Source organism: Crotalus tigris, unplaced genomic scaffold (assembly GCF_016545835.1).
Source record: "Crotalus tigris isolate CLP2741 ecotype Arizona unplaced genomic scaffold, ASM1654583v1 scf7180000018550.1270297659:1495590, whole genome shotgun sequence".
Classification (NCBI taxonomy): Eukaryota; Metazoa; Chordata; class Lepidosauria; order Squamata; family Viperidae; genus Crotalus; species Crotalus tigris.
The window spans coordinates 189,541-206,155 of record NW_024097073.1 but is presented as its reverse complement, the minus strand read 5'-3'; the positions used below and the strand labels follow the sequence as shown (position 1 = coordinate 206,155).

Genomic DNA, 16,615 nt, shown 5'->3' with positions numbered 1-16,615 from the left:
TTTCCAGAGGCAAAAATCATAAGCAGGAATAGAAAGACAAAATAAGTCCTGGATTGTACTTTCCTCTAATACAGAGGGGTGCAAGGGAGAAAATTACAGGTTTTCTGTGATGGCAAACAAATAGCTGCTAGATTACAAATGTCTATATCTAACCAAAGGATGTAGCTTCTTGGGCAAAATGAGTTTTTCCGTAGAGACAGTAGACTTCACTGTATCTGTAATGTAAGATGGTTTGTCTGACACAAAAAGATCCATACACAAAATCTATTCCATTATAATTTGTAGGAGCATTGTCAGGCATTTAAAATGTTCCTGGTACTTATCCATAAGTCACACAATTGTCTTAAAAATATTCCAGCAAAGATGGAAATGCTGAAATATTACAACTTAATGTTTCATAATTAATTTCCATTTTTAAATATAATTAAACTACTTAATTAAATTGGACTCTAAAACCATATATCCCAAAGGATAATCTAGCTTCAATTTTAGTTTCCTATTGCTTATTTCTTTTCATTTTAAACATTTGGAAGGATTTAAACGTGTATGCTTAAAAATATTCTGTAACTCAAAACAGTTTTTGAGGGTGAGTGAGTTCTTTCTTTTTGTTGTCTTCAGTCTACATATAAGAGACTCTTTTTGTGAATTATAGCAATAACAATAAAAATGAATTTTTAAAAACTTAAAAATATTCATGCAAGTATTAACTGTTAAAAGGTTTTATGCTGATAAAGACCTAAGAGCCAAAGGAGAAAATCTAGATCAGTGGTTCTCAACCTGTGGGTCGGGACCCCATTTGGGGTCAAACGACCATTTCACGGGGGTCGCCAAACAACGCAGTCCGCCATTTTTTTCCCTTTTCCCTAGCTGTCCTACTTCCTCTTATTGGTGGCCACACCCACTTGGGGGTCACCACAACATGGGGAACTGTTTTATGGGGTCACGGCATTAGAAAGGTTGAGAACCACTGATCTAGATGCTACCAGAAAGATGTTTTGCACAGCACTGCTACAATGTATCAGGGTTTCTGTTACAAACATGTTGGCAAAACTACTTGTAGAGTTAACAATCCTGACCTTGAGAAAATGTTTGTGGAAAAAAAAAAAGGCTGGTGGATTTACAGATTTGTTATTACAGCAGAACCAAAAGAAGACTGAATAAAGTAAGTTGCACTACAGAATGGCCATAAAATTAGCTGTTTAAACTGATTTTATGGTTCACAAATAACTGCATGTTATTTTCCAATGCAATGTTATAGCCAAGGAGATTAAAATAAAAATTAAATAGGACATTAAAAATTACCCATTTTCAGTATCAGATATCAATTAGAAAATTATACAGTGCTCTGTGTTTAACTGAATCTAGAAAATTAGAAAAAACATAATACAATTTTTCTGTAATAAAAGCAAATGAAGATAAGAGATGAATAAGCTATTGAAAAAACACCTATATATATTACCCAAGAAGTCATTTCAAGAGGAAATGTATGCAATTAATTTATTTCAACTATAAGAAGACAGTATTAGAAATTTCATCTAGCACACCTCAGAAAAGAGAATGTGTTTTATAGTATATACTCTGCAGCCTTTATCTTAAGTATAAAAAAGCTATTTTGTTCACTTCCTTTAAAAAAAAAAGAATTTGCACTTGTTACACTTTTAATATTGTTAAACAGGGAACTTCAGAGATTAAACTGTTTGTTCTGTACATATGGTCCTCATTTGCTACACCAATATCTCTACACAATGTTTATCCTATGATAATCTGTTGATATAAATAACTGAATTTAAATAAGTGCATACTCACAGATATACACACACATGCATACACTTTTAAAGGGAAAGGAAACTATGGATTACATTAAAGGATAGGACTCAATATTTTGTGATATGGCTCCTGATTTTTGATCCTGCAGAATCATGTTAAAGCTAAATGAGAAGCCTGGTTGTTCATATATATGAGTAAATGTGAACCCCAATGCCATAAAGGTTTTACTGCATTACACTTGATCCCACTGCATAAGTGATCTAAGGTCATTCATGGAAACACTGAACGTTGAATTTGAATATTTGGTCTCAGATCAGACCACAATACTTTTCTTTCATTAGGACCACATTTGTTCAATAGGAGTAGCCAGGAAATGACACTGTGGAAAGGAGGGTTTTTTAAGGGAGATTTTATTTTAGCATAAAATAGGTATATTAAGCTCATCAGAGGTTCAACAGATTTTTTTCCAGTGTTTACTTTTGTTCTCCCAAATGAATGAATTTTGGCACGCTTCAGTGATGCAATCTTTGAAAAACCTACGATCACAAAAAAGAGGCAAGGAGGAGAAATGACCCCAGTTGCTTTATTGGCTCTGTATTAATATTTCTGATATAGCAATGTGTAATGAGGATAAATATTCTGTAGTGGCATGCTAATGTTTACACACCTGGTGTAATATTTTAATGAATACTACCTAACTCTACATGGTAGAGTTAAACACATGTTTTGGAAATTTAAGTGCATGTTGTTATTGTATACAGCTGTTATTTCTTCTTCTCCTTCTTCTTCCTCTTCCTCCTCCCCCCTCCTCTTTTGCCACTTCAGGGTCCAGGGAGATACAATGTTCTGATTCTTGGACTTCTGGCAGCCTCAACCATTGTTATTTGATGCTTTTGTAGCATGTCTTTTGATACTGTCTCTTCATCTTTTTCTGGGTTGCCTCCTGTTCTTTGGCCTTCTCTTCTTTTTTTATATGCCTTGTATGGTATAGAATCCCAAGGCATACTCTCCAGGTGAGCAAACCACTTAACTTGCTTTTTTTTCTGTGTAGTTTCTTTCAAATTCTTTCTCTTATGATCTCATTTCTGATTTTATCCCTTCTGGTCACTCCAGCAGCTTTTCTCAAACATCTTATTTTCGTGATGACTAACTTTCGCTTATGTTTTTTGGCACTGATAACATAAAGTGGGGATAAATATGCTTTGTATTAGATGTTTCTTTGTGCTGATCAGTACTTCCTTACGTTGTAGAAGTGGGGCTAGCTGTCCCAATACTTATTTTGCCTGACTGCATCATATATTAATCTCTTCATCCATTTTTCTATCTTCAGCAAGCGTTGTTCCTAGATATTTGAACTCTGATAGTTGTTTTATGCTTATCCTCTCTGTTATTAGGTTTAAGGTGAGCTTTTTCTACTGGTTGCCATTACTTCTGTTTTCTCTTTGTTGATACTCATATTATTTATCTTGCATTCTTGGTTCATGGACAGAAGATGTTGCAAATTGTTAGCTGTACATGGTATCAATGCCTGATCATCGGAAAAGAGTAGTTTGTTGATATTAGTTCCATTTCTGGGCTTAGTTGGTTTGCTTATACTGTCAAGGTAGGTGATAAATAATAGTGGTGATAATAAACATCCCTGTTTTACTCCAGATGTTACTGCAAAGGATTCTGGTGTTCCTTGGTTTGTTCTAACTTCTGCAATCGTTATAATTCTTCATAATCCAATAAGATATTCACTTACTCCATACTGAGCCATTGCTTGCCATAGTATTTTCCTGTCTATTCTGTCAAATGCTTTCTCTTGATCTATGAAAGTTTACCAGGAGATTCTTATAGTACTCCATATTCTTTTCTTTTAGTTGTTTAAGCATAAAAAATTGCATCTGTACAGCTTCTATTTCTTCCAAAACCCATCTGTCCTCTAGTTGTGATTTTATAATTGTTCTTAACCTTGTTTCTATTATCTTGTGATATATTTTCCCTGATTGAGAATAGTTCTCACAAAGATTTTCTTGGTCTTCCAGATCTTGCCTTGACTTCAACAGTTTAATGAAAAGAAGGACTAGGAATGAGAAGATAGCAGCCCCTGCTATCGAATATCGAAGGGGCTGCCACAAAGAACAGGAGGTCAACCAATTCTCCAAAGGACATGATGGCAGGACAAGAAGCAATGGATGGAAACTAACTGAGGAGAAAACCAAGCTAGAAATAAGAAGAAACTTCCTGATAGTTAGAACAGTTAATCAATGTAACAGCTTGCTTCCAAAAGTTGTCTATCACTGAAGGTTTTTAAGAAGAGATTGTACAGCCATTTGTCTGAAATGGTATATAGGCGGGTCTCCCGCATGAACAGGGGGCTGGACTAGAAGACCTCTAAGGTCCCTTCCAACTCTGTTATTCTATTAGTTCTGTCTAACTTCCATACTAATATTTCTCATGGTTGAAATTACTAACTAGAAACATTTATCGCCTTCTCCGACTTTGAAATAATGAATTATTTCAATTTTCAAATGCTCAGTCATTTGATACAATTGAAACAAAACTGAACAATCACAACTCAAGAAATTAGAAAAGTCAGAGTATCTGGTCACTGGAAAAATTGTGTTCCTGTCAGATACAAGTGACCAAATCCACATGTGTAGAGTTCAAGCTAACAACTTTGTTCTATTCTGCTGATAGTACAAGAAACTCCCAGACTGCTTGTCTTCCCTTGGGAACAGACAGATAAAGTACCATGGAGGTTTGAGGTGGGGGTGAGGGGTATCAGTCCTGGATTTCTTGTGGCTGCACAATGACTCAAAACTAATTTCCCACCTGATCCATGCCTGGCTGGGCAATTCCCAAATGTCTCATGAATAATTCTAGTTAATTACCTTTTTGAGCCTTACTAACAACTTTATGGATTTCAAAACAACACTCTAATGACTGGAACACTATCCAAACTTCTGCAGCTCTAATAGTCACTATTTATCTTACATAAATAATAAATATGCATTTGTACAATAAATATGCATTCAAATTTGTACAAGATGCCATATTTAGGAATTCATTAAAATTTACAATTTGATCAGAGATGCCTAAACTTTGGCATGTGACTATTCCCTATAGAAGAAAACTAATTTTTTGGGATGCTAATTATTTAGTCAAATCTCATATAAAATCTGCAGGTGCACATGATTGATGATTATCAAGCTAAATACAAGACAGTATCTATTAATCATATTATCCCAGAGACAAATGCCATCTGTTTTTGTCTGAACCTAGAGAAAAATGGGGAGAGGAAAGAAGGGGAAATTGTTGTCACGTGTTTGGCAAATCACATTTGAAGAGTAAGTTATATTTGATTAGCAGAAGGTTGGAGAGCTAATTACATTGGACAACCATTTTTATGTACTCTAATTCTGCAAAGAGCCAAGAATTAAAATCAGTGCCCTGCTGGATTTTTACCCTGCTGGATTGACACCAATCAATAAGGCTACTATATCCCAACAGATGGCTTTCCTAGACAGTCATACTGCTATCAAGGTTAATAACCACTGAACCCCATGACTTCCATTAATTGGTCCAATTCTTTTTTGAAGTCAAGCTGTAGTCAAACCTATATCTTGGTAGCAAATTTCAAAGTTTCATTATGAGTTGTATTCCAAATAATTCTCTACCCTAGCTTGAAGAATGAGAATAATTAAACTGCACATTTCAGAAACATGGCATTAATGTCACCGTGTAAAAACACAGTGTGCAGCAAACTTGTCTTTCCCATCTTAAAAGGTGTTTATAGAAAAATAGACATTAAAGAAATAATATCAATTTTATCTCATTTTACTTGTTTGAAAGAATCAAACCATTGCACCTGCAATAGGCATCACAATGTTTTAATTTTACTGTGAATACATACATATATATAGATAGTCCTCAACTTTTGAGCCCCAAATTTATGTTGCTAAATGAAATATTTCTTAAGTGAATTTTGCTCCATTTTACAACTTTTCTTGCCATATTTATTAAGTGAATCACTGCAATTGTTAAATTAGTAACATGGTTGTTAAGTGTATCTGGTTTCCTCATTGACTTTGCTTGTCAGAAGGTTGCAGAAGGTTATCACATGACCCTGGGACACTGCAACCATCATAAATGTGACACAATTGTCAAACAATGTAACCATGGGGATGCTGCAACGGTGATAATTATGAAAAATGGTCATAAGGCACTTTTTTCAGTGCTGTTGTAACTTCAAATAGTCACTAAGCAAACGTGGTAAGTCGAGGTCTACCTGTATATACAGTAGATAGTCCTTGGGTTATGAAAGCAATTGGCATTGAAACTTCCATCACTATGCAATGCAGTTATAAAGTACAACATCACATGACCATATTGGTTAGTGATAGCAATCCCGGCCATCATAGTGGTATCACAAGCCCTGGACCATGTGTGTCCTTAAGTGGGAAGAGGTGAGAATCCCAGGCAAGGTGGCGAGCCGAGGTGGCGCAGCAGTTATAGTGCAGTACTGCAGGCCACTTTAGCTGACTGTGTTCAGCAGGTCAGCGGTTCAAATCTCACCGGCTCAAGGTTGACTCAGCCTTCCATCCTTCCGGGGTACGTAAAATGAGGACCCAGATTGTTGGGGGCAATGTAAATATATATATACATTGCTTACTGGTGTACTTGAGAGAGTGCTTGCACTTAAAGCGGTATATAAGTCTCATAAATAAATAAATAAATAAATAAATGGGAGAAGGGTGCTGCGGATGGATGAGCAGTACTGTGTGTGGTTGGGTATGACAGAGCATGGGTAGATTAGCTGGAGGCTGCTCACAGGTGTTATGGAGTATGAATGGGGTGGCAAATGGGTACTGCAGATGGGAGGCAGTTGGGTGCTACTGCTACTGGCATGCAAGGGCCCCCCTGGGGAGAAAAGGCAGTGGGAGCAACTTGAAATCTTTTCTGTCAGCTTTCCCACTGACTTTGCTTGGAAAAAGCCAATAGAAAAGATTGCAAATAGTGACATGTGACCACGGGAACTGCAACTGTCATAAATGCAAGCTCGTTGTCAAATCCCTAAATGGCAATCATTTCACCATAGAGATGCTGCAACAGCCAGATCTTCAAAGCCAGTCCTAAGTATCATTCATTCAATATTATCATAACTTTGAATGGTTGATGAATGAGTTGTTGTAATCCAAGGACTTCCTGTACAGATAAAGGAATGGCTTGTGACTAAAGTGATAACTTGGCTCCAAATAATTACTTAAGAAGATCAAGAAATCAAGCATTTGTCCTTACAATTCCTAACTCAATTCAGCTCAATATTTAACTCAACCGTTAATCTGCTTATATTATTTGTAGTATGTAAGTAATAGCACTATGTACAAAAAAATAAATATAAGAAACAGAAAAAAAATGGGAAAACATTGAAGGAGTACAGTTAGAAAAATGTCATCAGACCCTTCTATAAAATTGTAATACAGTACTGCAATTTTGCAGTACAGAATAAGGCTAAATTAGAAATAGCCTTTGCATTTTGTTAAAAATACTTACTTATGCTCTCTGTTAATATACTTGCTATGTTTTTTTTGAAGATAAAATATAATAGAATATTTAATCTGCTACTTGGGCCAGCCACTAACTGGGCAATTGGTTTTAAAAAAAAAACAGTAAATAATCAATAGTTTCTTGTTTTCTCACAAGATGGCTTCAGAGTATTTTCATTTTCTTTAAAAAATATTTTAATTTATATCCTACTTTTCCTCTGAAAGCTCCTCTATTTTATCCTAGAAATAACCTTATGAGAGAGATTTAAATCAATGTAATCTAGGGAGGTCAATGGTCAAGTTGGAACTTAAATTTGAGTCTCCCTGTCCAAGTCCAATGCCTTAATATTATATCACACTAGAAATATCCTGTAACATTGTGATACATGTCACTGCCAGAGTTCACAAATGTAGGAAGATTTGTAGCTGAGTTAAGATTTCAGAACATTAAGCTTAAAGCATGAATCCTCTAAGATGCCTTCTTCCCAGTATGGTTTATTGTCTCTAGCTATTGCTGCCTGTGGTCAGCTTCCATTTATTTTATAATGCCAGTTCTTATATCCAGTGAAGAATTTGATCTTTAAACAAAGCAACAATATAAGCATACGATTCCTGTACAATCATCTTTTAAAACAGGAACTGTATTTGCTTGTTCATTTTAGCCAATATAATTTCACATTTTCAGTAAAATATAGCTCACACTTCATGGTCCACAAAACATTGCACAGATTTTAGATATTGGATTAGTCTGGAGAAATAAAGATCTGAATCACATCTGTACTCCAATTTTAAAAGAAAAAAACAATAACCTGAACAGATTAATTTTTCTACATATGATTCTTCAAATGAGGATTGCATTTTCCACCATTGTAAAACAGCTTTCCTCAACCTATATTCTCCAACATTCTTGGAAAAGTGCAGTTCCCTTAATTCTCAATCATCATGAAGAATGCTGGATTAGAATGAACTTTTGAAAAAGTGATCTGCCTGTTCCTTTATTAATTTTCAAAAGTGAGGCCTTCCAAATGAAATGATAGTTTTACTTGATTTCAATAACTATGGGTAGTCCTTGACTTACAACCACAATTGAACCCAAAATTTCTGTTACTAAGCGAAACAGATGTTAAGTGAATTTTGCCCCATTTTATGACCTTTCTTGCCACAGTTGTTAAGTGAATCTAGCTGCCCCATTGACTTTGCTTGTCAGAAGGTCTCAAAAGGTAATCACATGACCCTGGGACATAGCAACTGTCATAAATATGAGCCAGTTTTCAAGAGTCTGAATTTTGATCATGTAACCATGGAGATGCTGCAATGGTCGTAAGTGTGAAAAGCAGTAATGTCATTTTTTCAGTGCCATTGTAACTTTGAATGGTCACTAAATAAACTGTTGTAAGTCAAGGACTACCTTTATGTGCCCTAAATAATTTAAATACAGAAAGTACAATATTACAATGGGCAGAAAATGGTTTATATGTAGAAATTCAGAAGGTTCATTTCCTGGCATGACCATTAAGAGTCATTATTAGATTAAAAAATTGGCCTGAAATTTTGGCAAACAACAGAATAATATATGGATATGTATAGTATACTATACGTACCTAGTTCAAAGTGACTTCTTGTATTCTGCGAGAGAAGAAACTGAATAAACTTTCAGCAAACATGATTCGTACTGATCCTAGCCAATTAGACCATCTTATTTAAGAATTCACGGTATTTTCTCCAATTTGAAGAAATAGTGTGGCATGTATAAACCATCTTGGTTCTATCTTAGTTCTTAAAGCCAAGAACTCCTTCCACTGAATATGCCAGTAAGAATGAAACTGAATCTTGCAAATCTGCCAAAACTGTTCTCATTCACAGCAATATTATTGAAAGATACAACACACTGTGATTGCCCAGCTCCTAATATGCCTCCAGTTTACTAAGGTTATGAAATATGTTAATATAGAGGAAGGATAGATCAATGACTGAATACATCCTTTGTATAAAGAAAGCCTCAGGTTCTATATCTGCTGTCTAAACTTTCAAACATTAATTGGGGTTAGAAACGAACATTCAGTCAGATGTTCTATGTTCTAGTTAATAAGGTTCTGGTTAATAAAGGCGAGAAAAGGTTTAAGGTAATACACAAAAATCCCAATGCACTTTTGTTTTCAAATGTAAATTTTATAAGTAGGTATTTTAAAGCGGTCAGCTTCTTCCTTTTTGCTGTCCTATCTAAGAAGGTAGACCAGATTGCACCTGATATCTGTTTAGAAAACAGCCTCCAAGTCTTATTATCAATATAACCAGCTATTCTTATCTCAGGCATTTTTAATAGATATGAAAAGTGTCTGTTCTGAGAGTCAGTGTTGGCAATAACTGGGTTACATGAATCAAACATTAATCTATAAGATAGTGTCCCTTATTGCACAGAATACAGTAATTGTGTGTCAGAATCTTTGATTAAGAACAATATTTTATCCATATCAATCAATGAACAGAAAATATGATTAGAGTCACTAAGCAAATTTTCATGTAGCTTATGTACATAGTATCAAGATAGAAGGGATTTAAAATAGATCTTGGAATTTACCGTAGACATAGAAGTGTAAGATGTCTAGGCACTATGAGTAAATGTCAAAGATGTTGCAGACATATTACATCAAAGAACAAAGCAAAAAACCTGAGAATATGATTTTTAACACTATCATATATAGATGGCTTGTATCAGAGAAAAGCTAGAAAGCAACAAAAGCACAACCTAACAGACAGAAATATTCATTGCAATCTCCTGTTAAAGGTACATAACATTGTAGCTAGCATGGCAAGATATCTAAAAACACACCTCATATCTATGTTTCTGTTTCTGTCCTCTTCTTAATATATTGAGAAGAAACATGTTTTAGGTAGGTCTTTATACTTTCAGTTTAGTTTGACTAAATCCAAATGAAACATTTCAGTTTAAACCCTTTTGAAAGAATCATTATTTATTATCATGTTGACAGGTAATAATAAATATAAAGAAAATGAACTTCTGCACTGGACCATTATTTCTATGTGAAACAATATTATAAATAAGGATAGCTATTTATTAGCAGATGCAGATCTGCATCTACAGTTCATTATATATGTTGAACTGAAAATACAAATTCTTGAAATAGCCATGAAATGTATTATACTGTACTGTATTTAGCTTAGATCCCATCTATTTTAAATAAATATGAAAATATAGGATATGAATAAGAAATGCAAGATCATATGGTAAGTGATAGAATTCCTCAGCATCAAGACCAATGCAGTTTTATAACAATATGGGCTGTATCTGTCACATCAATATTTTCTAACAGAGAAACCTGTACAAGCATTCCCCATGAAGTCAAACAAGTCCATTTTTGACCATTACTTGACAGTTTCAGGGTTCTGCTCTTCTATAAGTTGATGTTGCAAGTTGAACAAAAATATTTAGAGAAAAATATTCATGTCTATCTCAGCTTTTCCCAATTTAGCAACCTACATTACAAATCCTATTCTAAATAAGAATGGATAATGATGGGTATTATAGTTTAACACTTCTGAAGGACCCCAGTGCATTAAAATAAACTATGCAGTTAACAATTAAAGGTAATATTTTAAACTTCAGAATGGAACAGTTACACCTTCCTAAATCCATTTTATAGACCATATGTGCAAATTTGAAATAAAAATAAAACATTCTAAATCAAAGTTAGTTTACTAAAATAAAATATTTCTCATTCTTTTATACTAGAATATGGCTTCTAAAATAATCATCCTACCACTTTAAGTGTTCAAAATGAAAGAGCGAGTAATGTGATGTTTGTTTATTTTAGATATTCATATTGTAAAAACAAATTAACACAATGAAACAAAAATCTAGTAAACAAAACTTAAAATTGCCATTCAATAAATAATTTCAATATACTGTGGAGAAAAGTAATCAGACTGTGTGCACACAGACACATAGTCACGCAAAATCCAGCAAGGATATTGAAACAGGTTCATATTAACTGGTTTTATGTAACTATTAACACAGCAATACACAGGATGTTCTGTGTCCTATCTCATGTGTAAATGTACGTTTCCTGGAAGCAACTGGCAAATAAACTAATGGTTATAATAGAAAACTCTGTGTTTGCATCAAGTGAATAACACAAAGTTCTTACTATTCATTTGTACCAGATCAAAATATTATCCACCCATTTCTTCCATGTGGTCTTAACAATAACTAGACTTTGTCCCAAAATATGAGACATTCCACTGCTGAAGAGCATGAATGAAATATTACAAATAGGCAAAAGAAAAAAAGATTGCATCATCTACATACCTGTTTTCCAGATTTGACATATACACTGACACAACTGACAACAGACTCCAGGAGCAATTATACAAAATATAAATCCAAGAGTAGATAGGGAAAACAACAGAGCTTTCTGACAGAATGTATTTGTTAGAGGGGAACATACAATATCACAAGACCAAGATACTGAGTTTTGTCTTTTTTTAAAAAAAGTAAGAACACAAGTTGGATTTAAACAGGCAAACTGTCTTGCTAGTATAATTGATCCTTATATACCTTACCATCCACTAATGCAGTATCTGGACAAAGAGGTGCAGACAAGACTTTAGAAAAGGATAACTAATGTACAGTTGCCTTAAGGTTTCTCTTCTGAGAACCCACTTCCAGATAGTCCAGGAATGTGCCCAGTCGGTCCCTCCATCTCGCAAGAGGCAGATTCACACAAACTCATAACTTTGCCTTCTTTTCAATCACAACTCTCCCTACCCTTTCCCCTCAAATGTAGTAAGCAAGCGAGAATCTTTCGACTTTTTTTCCCCCTTCCCGGGCCGATGTCACGACTATTGTCTTAGGAGAGAGAATTCGGAACGAACAATCTTATCTACCGCGCCGTGTTTTCTCCTATAACGCAAGCGCGCTGCTATAAATAGGCTGCCCCAGCCTGCTGGGGGGCGAAAGGGATGCCTGCGCCATCACAACAGAGTCTCAGAAAAGCCAACTCTCCACCCGCCGAGGCAGCTCTGGCACCTGAAAGCCTCCCTCTCGCAGGTGTCTAGCAGCGCTCCTTTCTGGGTCAGGTTTTGCGAACTCACCTGTCTAGAGCAGCAAGAGGAGAGGCAGCAGAGAGAGCAGAGCAGCGGCGAGACGGAGCCCCAAGAGGGCCGGGGTGGTCCTGGGAGCGCTGAGCGGACCCGCCCTTCCAGCCGGTGGTATAAATAACATTATCTGGCCGAGCAGGGACATTCCTGCTCCTGGACAGCTCGGCTGCCCGGCCCAGATAGCCGTGTCCCTCAGGGGGAGGGAAAGGAGGAGGAGGAGGAGGAGGAGGAAGCGCCTGCCCTGCAATGCAGCACAGCGGCCCCCCCAGGCCAGTGCCAGCAGCGGCACCTGGCGATGCCCAGCGCAGCAACCGCCGTCGCCGCTACCTGCTACAAACGATGCCCAACAGCCGAGAGGCAACAACCGGGCCACACCCAGTTTGAAGCGGAGGCTGATCTCTCAAGCTCCTGCCTGGAGTAAATGTTCCGATTTTCCGCAGAGGGCGGGGAGGGGGGAAACAAGGTTTAAACTGCGGGAGCCGCGGCCCTAAATGAAAAGAGAGGAGCGGGGGAGGTTAGGGTGGCGAAGAGGAAGGCGCGCTGGCTGTGCCTCTCACGGCAACACAGAGCTCCCTCGCTCACTGAGGCGGCAGGAAAATTGTGGTAGAACAACGTGAGACTCTGAAACCACGCCGACGGCTGCTCTAGAGTGCCGCGAGTCTCCTCGGTTGTCCGGACTAGAGGGAAGAAGGGAGAGAGGCAGAGCTTGGCACCCGCCTCCCGCACCAACGAGCGCTACTCAGTTAGCGGCTGACGGGAAGGTGGCCGCCCTGTAGCCCGCGCGCCTGAGCCGCCTGCCAACCCTCGTGTTGCAATGAGGGGCTGGCGGCGGGGTTCGAATTCCCGCGTCTTCCGGGCAGCTCGTGCAAACCTCTGCAAATAGCTTCAGAAATAAGCCGCCTGTGACAGGACTGCCCTTGTCCTCGCTTCACCCACCCGCTGTCCTGGCTAGACGGCAACTAGAAAGGATTTCGCTCTTTATTTCCCGCTTTTTTCCTCTCGCAGAGGAAATATCTGACGCCTCTGATTTAAACCGCGCGGCGGCGCCCCTCGTCATCGGCACCAACTTGTACTTCGGCCTTCCTTGATGTCCTAGACAAGGAAGGAGGGAGGGTGAAACTGCGCTCTCATTTGCCAGATGCAATTCCCCCCCCCCCCACATTTGAAGGGGAGGGGATCACCGTCGTTTAAAAATCCATTCTGCTTAAGCGTCTAAAATGAAAAGCAAAGGAGAGGATAACCTCATTGTTGGTATATAGACCGAGTGCTGCAGGCCTACTTTTCTGCTGAGGAAAACAGGAACACCGGAGACAATTACAGGGCGAATTCTCCACAGTGAAGGGAGACGAGGAGTGGGGGTTATTCAACACGAAACTGCTGCAAAGGGGCAGCTTTCCGGGAAAGAGAAAATGAGTCTGCTTCCTGATCCTGACTGCAGAGGATCCAGTGTTTACAAGAACTTTATTCTTTCTCCTGAGCTGGCAAATATCATTCATTTGAAGAAAATTGTTTACCTGCTATCACTTGCAAAAAGATATTGCTAGAAATCAATAGAAATGGCAATCTTCTCTTAGATTTATTTTTAAGGCCAATTCCTAGGGTGATAATTGAACTTAAACTGCTTCATGAATGATGTAAAAAAGGGATTTCTATCCATAACTAGTGTTTGCTCGGATACATTTTTTTTTAATCCACAGGATAACTATTCAGAGAAGGACAACTCTAAAACAAATTTCCCCAGACTGCTGCCCTCCCATTATACTGTAAATACCATGGTGTTCTAGATTGTATCATATTGTGCCAAAACAATGGGAGATGATCTATATATAAAAATAATATTTTCTATTCCAAGATGTTATTTTCTTTTTACCTCTCAAGTTATTTAATACAAAAGAACCACTCGGAAGCCTTATCAGATTTGAAATATGTTGTTCTTCATATACTCATATTGATATGTGAAATGTTTTTGATATTATTTTACCAAGATGGGGTGTAAATCAAATCAATAAAAATACAGATGGCACACAGCTCTATTTCACTTTTTCATCTACCAACAGGAAAGGTGTTACAATACTCTGAATTGGATGTGAATTAATAAAATTATCCAGACAGGACAGAGGTATACTTGTCTGGCAAACAGATGGATTTGAAATAGGATTTCAGACTGTTTTGGTTAAAGGAATTCTTCACATTTTCTGTAAAAAATCTAGTTTTTAGCATGGAGGTATTTCTGGATTCAGCTTTTTATCTGTTGGTTCAGACCTGCATGCTTGCTTTAGGTTTAGTACATCCAGATTGGATTATTGCAGGATGCCCTTCTTGGAGCTACTTGGAACAGCCTTCAGAAACTGTTAAAATGCAGGAGCAAGAATGTTGGTAAAAGCTTTTAGGTAGAATTGCATTCCGTATGGACTATCTTTGCTATCTGAATACTAATTGTCCCAATTTTAAGAAACTGTAGCTCTATTTATTTTGTATTACTTTAATATAAACAACTACTGAATGCCATCAACAAACTGGGCCGACTCCAGGGCATTTGAAAACAAATCAGACATCTACATGAGGCATTGGTTCAATCGAAGCAAAACAGTGGCTTTGCAACTACATTTCAGTAGTCCAAAAAAAAAGAACATGAGGACATGAATGACAGTGAGCAGAGCCTCACTGTGGGGTGAGGAATGAGTGCAAGTTGAGGAGCATTCAGTTGCTTCAGCAGGTATAGAACACAGCTGCACAAGTTGCTCCGATCTGTAGTGTTGACTATTTGACACACGTAATATAACTGCTTTGGGGGCTGAATGGTTGCCAGTGTATTTCCAGATACAATTCAAGATCCTGGGTGTCACTTTTAAAGTCCTTCATAGCATGGAACTGGGTTACCTGAGGGACTGTTTTCTTCCAGTTGTTTCTACCTATCCGATCCATTCTCACAGGAATGTGGGGTGTGGGGAACTAGGAGATGTCTCTGCCATAACCATTGCCCTCTCTAGAGAGTAGGATGCCCCCAAACCTGCTGGCCTTTCAGAAGGTGTTGAAGACCTAGCTATGTGCCTGGACCTGGGGTCCAGAGTATGTGAAAGGCCTATTTCCTGGTTACATTTATTACAATAAGATATAATATCTCTTGGCTGCTTTTATATTTAATTTCTTTTTGTATTGTATTTTAATCATTTTAATTGTTTTTATGATTATTTACCACACAGAGTCACTGGTTTGAAATGGGTGGCAATACAAATTGAATGAATAAATTAATCCCAGTATGTATGTTTGGTGGACATGAATATCTGTTAAAAGAACAGTCCATTTGTTCCTACTTTCCTCTTTTCTTTAGAAAGTGTTCATATTTTCTTACATGATACCCATCAGATTTGCTCAGAGATTAGTCAAAAACCTTTTGCAAGGGCTTTGTCAATAAAGTTTTGAAATTCCAAATATTGTTTACCAGTTCATTGTTATCAATTTATTTGGTGATTCTCATAAAAGACTCCTGAAGCTGACTGATGGTATATGAATTGCCAGAGTTGTTATTAAAAATTATAATTATATAGAATTGTGCAAAGTTTTCTTCAGGATTCCCACTTTTGCTAGCAGAAATGTAGGTTTGCTTTCCTTACAATATATATTTCTAATTTCTTCCCAATCTACTATTTGTTAATAGTTTATGGCTAAAAATGTCATGATTGAATTCAATGAGTAGTTATTGTTAATTGCAATATTTAATTATAACATTTATATTTTGCTGTACTTTAATTCAAAACTGCGTGGGAAGCTGATCTTGACTGCTTATCAATATTGAGAGTGAAAGCTACATCACATTTAGAGACTATTCCTAATAATATGCCTAACTAGCCTTATGGAAACACAGCCATTTTCATGTTAGGAAGGGATATGTGGATGGTGGGCTCATTTTTTTCTTTAATTATCTTATATATAATGAAAATTATACATAATATATATATATGCCATTTAACAAAAAGAAACTTACCTCAAGTAGGCAAAACTGAATTATATTCTTCCATGTCTAGGTATCTTAAGTGGGAAGAAACCTCACATAAATGAATTATGTTTCTAAATAGAAATATATAGACCTACTCTTTACTAAAGACTGAACTAAATTAAAAGCATTTAATGTGTAGCTGATAATTAAGTGAAAATCAAGAATGCAACTTTACACAAATCTATGTATGCTCCTTTAGGTA

The 16,615-nt window shown here is 37.0% G+C and overlaps 1 protein-coding gene across 3 annotated transcripts in view; it reads right to left on the bottom strand.

Annotated features, from left to right (window-relative positions):
* The window catches only part of SPTB (spectrin beta, erythrocytic), a 126,790-nt gene extending 114,175 nt beyond the window's left edge, over positions 1-12,615 (bottom strand). For 2 of the 3 annotated variants that reach the window (XM_039354343.1, XM_039354346.1), the window contains exon 1: positions 12,411-12,615. The gene's annotated coding sequence lies outside the window, so the exon portion shown is untranslated. Of the gene's footprint in view, positions 1-11,879; positions 12,204-12,410 lie in introns of those variants that run through there. The other variant, XM_039354344.1, reaches the window with a different exon arrangement.
* Positions 12,616-16,615: the final 4,000 nt, after the last annotated feature.